Source organism: Colias croceus, chromosome 29 (assembly GCF_905220415.1).
Source record: "Colias croceus chromosome 29, ilColCroc2.1".
Classification (NCBI taxonomy): domain Eukaryota; kingdom Metazoa; phylum Arthropoda; class Insecta; order Lepidoptera; family Pieridae; genus Colias; species Colias croceus.
In genome coordinates, this window is record NC_059565.1 from 1,096,618 (window position 1) to 1,102,617 (window position 6,000).

General features: G+C 29.8%; 1 long non-coding RNA gene across 1 annotated transcript in view; it reads right to left on the reverse strand.

Annotated features, from left to right (window-relative positions):
* LOC123704364 overlaps positions 1 to 4,488 on the reverse strand; it is a 29,924-nt gene extending 25,436 nt beyond the window's left edge. The window contains exon 1 of the long non-coding RNA XR_006753117.1: positions 4,318 to 4,488. This is a non-coding gene — a long non-coding RNA (uncharacterized LOC123704364). The remainder of the gene's footprint in view (positions 1 to 4,317) is intronic.
* Positions 4,489 to 6,000: the final 1,512 nt, after the last annotated feature.

Here is a 6,000-nt window from a genome sequence, read left to right on the forward strand (position 1 = left end):
AAGTTATTAATGCTGAAATCATATTATATTAAACTAGCTTTCCGCCCGCGGCTTCGCCCGCGTTAGAAAAACCCGCATAGTTCCCGTTCCCGTGGGATTTCCGGGATGAAACCTATCCTATGTGTTAATCCAAGTTACCCTCTATATGTGTGCTAAATTTCATTGTAATCGGTTCAGTAGTATTTGCGTGAAAGAGTAACAAACACACACACACACACATCCTCACAAACTTTCGCATTTATAATATTAGTAGGATATCACTTCCTTCTTGCCTAAGTAACTGTGTTCCATACATTCTTTCTTTCTTTCTTTCTATGTCTTTTAATCGAACCAACTAATTTACAGTGTTGCAATAATAAATAAAACGTTATCGAAGTCAATATCCTGGAGGGCAATCACCGGGAGGACATTGATATGAGAGGGCAATCCTCGCTGCGAATACAGATATTTATTTATTTATAATACTTTATTGTACAAAACAGTACGTCGATTATTTATTACACACTATAGCTTACCGCCCGCGGATTCGCCCGCTTTGACTTAAACCTAATAAATTATATACTAAAACCTTCCTCTTGAATCACTCTATCTATTAAAAAAAACCGCATCAAAATCCGTTATAATATTTAGAACTAGCGGTCCACCCCGGCTTCGCCCGTGGTACATATTCACGTTTTCTCTACATAAGAACCATCCTCGAACTTCAAGGAATATTATAAAAAAAGAATTAACGAAATCGGTTAAGCCGTTCTCAAGTTATGCGCTTACCAACACATTTTGGGATTCATTTTTTATTATAGATTTTATATTATCTCCTAGGAGGAAACTGCATAGTTTTGTAAAATACTATAAATATATGAAACATTATTGAGACTGTAGGAAACGTCAAATATTGTTTCACCATTATTAAAACAGTAGAAAATGTTATTTTTATGCAACGTCTCTACCATAACTCAAGAATATCGCATTGAATTGTAAGTTCTCTTAAGTTTAACCTACTTAGAAAACTCTGCATTCAATAAGAACCCTTTACAATGTAGGGAAATAAAGAAAATTCCGCAAAGAAAAATGGCTATTCATAAAATGTAAAAGTTTAGATGATCATAGAGAGCTTTTTTTTTTAGTTACAAATATAATTAATTTGTACATAACCTTATTGTTTTACAAAAGTGAAAATAAAAGTCTCATGCTTGATACTTGAAACTCAAACATTTATTTATTTGACTGAACATGTTTTAGAAGTGTAGGTTTAATAATAGGTACATAGGTAGAATTATACCAAATCTTAAAACTCACTTCTAGTAGTTGTGATGAAAATTATATGAATTTTTTTGTTACTTTTGAGTTTATTCACGTTATAAAAAAATGTGTACCTATAAGGTACCTATCTATGCATTGAAATATAAGTTTAAATTGTAATCGTTGCTACTGAAAAATAAAGTAGATATGTTTTGGTGGACATGTTCATAGTAATATTAAGAAGGGATAGATTATTGAAATAATTATATAAAATTGTATGTTTATCAGCCATCTGGTTTCCATAACACAAGCGAAAGCTTAGTATGGGATCAGATCGTGCCGTGTGTGAAAATTGTCCTGAAATTTTTTTCATGATTGTAATGCATAAACTAGGAAACAACATTTTCGATTTTGAAAAATCTTTATTGTGATAGGCTCTTACCAGCATACCTACAGGAACACTTAAGTATTCTTAGTCTATCCGTTTAAACATATATAAGAAAATCAAATATTTCCTGTTCATAGTACAGACTCTATTAGATATAAGTCTAAATACAATGAACATTTTATTATCAGCTTTTAAAATTACTATCATAAGTAATCTCGATTATAATTAGTCTATTTGCTTTACATGCAAATTCAGCGGTGACAATACAATGTTTACGAGTGTCAAATGACTGCTGATACGAGTGTTGGCATATTTTATACAGATAAATGCTTGTAGTAAATCCTAGTGTTGTTTTTATTAATTAAGAGCCGATTTTTCAAACCTTGGTTAAAATTTATCCGTCCAATAAAGTATTACACGAACATTTTGAAATGTCACCCGTAAACTGTCAAATACGGACAATTAGAATACATTTTTAAAATGTTCGTATAATACTTTATTGGACGGATAAATTTTAACCAAGGATTGAAAAATCGGTCCTAAAACGATTATAATCTTACTAAGCATTTAAACTATTACTGCCGTAAAATACCTAACTTACATGAAAGAGGTAGAAAGAAACCTTTAAAAATTGTTTATATTTTATTTTAACGAATTTTATAAATATTCATACATATTATAAACGAAAAATAATACCTGTCTGTCGCAAAGCTAATCGAGTGTATAATTATAATTTAGATTTTTAGCTCTCCTTGGATATACAGAAACTTAATTTTTTATTAAAAGTATTTTAAATTTTCGTCATATAAATGTATATAAATGTATATTAGTTTGAGATGCATTTTATGCACAATTCTGAGTCCTTTTTGGTTTTAATTCATAATAATAAACATTTTCTCAACTAAAAAGCTTTTATTGAAGAAAAGTTTACGAAATTATAATTCCAAATTTTGATATGAATAGTCAATAGTTGTTTATTAAAAAACCCTATTCGGTATGTCTGAAAATGTACATCCAGACTGATCCGTTTTTAAAAAAGTATTTTACTTCTACAAAGCTACATTTCTCTTGAATTATATATTGACTACTAGCTTACCGCCCGCGGCTTCGCCCGCTTTGTCTAAAACCTAATAAATTATATATTAAAACCTTCGTCTTGAATCACTCTATCTATTAAAAAAAACCGCATCAAAATCCGTTGCATAGTTTTAAAGATTTAAGCATACAAAGGGACATAGGGACAGAGAAAGCGACTTTGTTTTATACTATGTACTTAGTGATGATATTTTCTTTTCATTTTCTTTTTATATAAGCCTATTAGGTATAATGAATTAATAGCTAGGGTTTAATTTGAGTCGCAGTGGGAGTGATTTAAATTTTAAATTATAGATCTCTACTTGGCTCTACATTAGCATTTTAACAAATAATTTAACTTTTCCATTTGGAATTGATCGATTTTTACTTTGAGTGACTTATCCATACTAATATTATAAATGCGAAAGTAACTCTGTCTGTTACCTACTCAATCACGCCTAAACTACTGAACCAATTTGCATGAAATTTGGTATGGAGATATTTTGATACCCGAGAAAGGACATAGGCTACCTTTTATTGCGAAATATGTACCACGAAGCCGGGGCGGACCACTAGTATTTTATAAAGCTTTAATAAGAAGAGAAAAAAAGAAAGCTTCTAACTCTATAGACGACGATTATGATGATAGAGCAGAAATAAAATAAAAATAGAGTGTAATATATTTTGTAATATTATATAACTTTTATATTAATACGTAATAAACGGTAGTTTGTGTGTCTGTTTGTTACCTATCTCGGAAATTACTCTGCTCGACAGATAATTCACTTTTTGCCCTGCTTTTGGGCGAATGATCTATTTTTACATCAAGAAATTAGTATAAGTCAAAGAATTAATACAAATTAAGCCTTTTAAAAGTTTACACGTAGGCTTAAAGAGTTAATTTAAAAGTGATTTTAATAAACAATTAAGTATTGCTGGCCTTGCATTTTCATATATTGTAATTTCATTGTCACAAGCATGACCTCATTTGACGTGTTAAAGGTAAATATAACAAGAAAATTAATGACTAATAGATTGTCTAGACTCTACATAAACTATGTCATAAATAATATACATGCTATTTTATATATAGTTAAGATTTTTAAGAAAGTACCTAACAACTGTATTTATCATTGTTTCTTATTATTAATTATTATGTACTAAAAATAGTTCAGTAAATTATATTATTTGATTTAAATTACGTCACAAAATTTAAAATAAAGACTTTATTTGCAGCCAGTATTGATTTATAAAAAGAATACAAGTAGACTTATAAAATTAAATTATATTAAACCTCTTTAGTGAGACGTGGACGCCGATTTTCAAAATGGCGTAGGTATCTTAAGTACTTACTGTATCTTAACATGACGTAATGCATTTAAAATACTTTTCCTTGGTACATTTCTCTATAAATACATTTGGTTATTACATTAAATTATTTTTTTTAACACATAAAATAGCAAAAAGGTTTCATCGAAAAAATACTGGCACATTAACGTTAGCGCAATTAAAAAACAGTTCCTTGGAGCAGATGTTCGATTGACGAAATAAAAAAAGCGATTTCCAAGATGGCGTTCGTTCACGTCCCGGATTCAAAAATTGGAAAGCGAACTTACATTGCATCAATATGGCGCCGGAGAAATTCGTTTATCCGTGTTTCCTTCACTTTATAATGCGAAAACCGCGAATTTTCGTGTATTTTAAAGCACATGGGATAATGGTAATATATTTATTGTTTGATTTTTCATGTTTTGCAAGTAAACCGGGCGAGAATGCAGTCAGTCGGATGCACTGTAGAGTACTGACCTAGGGCCGATGCAACGCGCAGGGCGCGCACACATACACAGCACACACACACGCGCCCGTGTAATCGACTTTAAGCTTTATAACCTCAAAAAGAAGGTTTTATATACACTTTAATGTTATATGCGTGGCAACAGACGAGGTTTAACTTAAAATTGTGATTGTGAGAAATTACAGAAATTTCGAGACGCAGACACGAGGTTTGTAAATCGATTTATCCTAAGAAATTTTGTTAAATTAATAACAGGTTAAATGTAAGCAGTTGAAATAATGAAGAAACCTTTAGAAGCATTTTTTCTAATCACGTGACTCTATCGAATTTTCTTTCTCGGAACTTTCCTTCATTGTATTTCTTTATTACGATTGCGTCTTACTTTTCAGTAATATTCTTTTTAAACGTATCTACGTAATTTATTATTGTGTACTCCATTTGATAGATATTGTTTGTCGTTAAACTAAATTATGCAAGTGTGCATTTATTTTTTGTTAAAACTGCAAATCGCAATTCTAATAATAGAACCGAAACAGTCACACTAACAACACATTATTTGCATATTGATAAAATATTATTCATACACATTTATTGATATATCCGACTACTACAGTAAATGTAAACGTGAAACATAAGAGAATAAGAAGAAAAAGAGAAAGATTAACCAACAGTTATAGAAAATATAGAGACATTGATGATATAAAATTTATGATGATGATGATGATGATTTATATTATAATCAAATCATCATCATCAGCCCACGTGCCATATTTTTCAAGAAGTAAAAGCTCTGTTAAAGCTCCAATCTGTAAATGAAAAACATATTGAGGAAAGTCGATAAATTAAAAATTAATTTGTTTATACCTAGCCATTTCAGGTTTACTATTTATTAATTCTCATTAATTTAGAAGTACCTAGTTGTTTTGAAGATATTCAGTTCTCAATTAAAAAAAAAATATTGAGGCTGTTATTATTTGTGTGTTTGATTATTTATTTTGTGACTGTAAGTTTCACACTTTTGTAGGTACATATACATACATAGGTATTTAATCATATTTTAGAAGTTTTCCCATACAAGCATGTAAGTACCTACATACCTACATTAATTATTACATATTTTATAATTGCCTATTTTTGAATCGTTATTTAATTTCACATTTAAATAAAACTATATTAATTAAACAGTAACGTGACAAATTAAGCTAGATGATAAGTAAGTTTGTTAGTATTTAATTTCTTTCTGAAATTAACCACAGACTTTTCTTTAGATTTTCATACAGCGCCATCTAGTCACAAACTAAGGTGTAAGTGAAAACTAAACAGAGCTTTATGTAAGCAATTATAAGTGAAAATTTGCAAGAAATGAATAAAAATATAGTGCTTTAGTACTTTATTTTAAAGCAATAAAAATAAGCAGAAACGTCTGTAACTCGCTACGTTAAAAACTAATTTGAATATAACTGATCTAGCTTACCGCCCGCGGCTTCGCCCGCTTTGTCTAAAT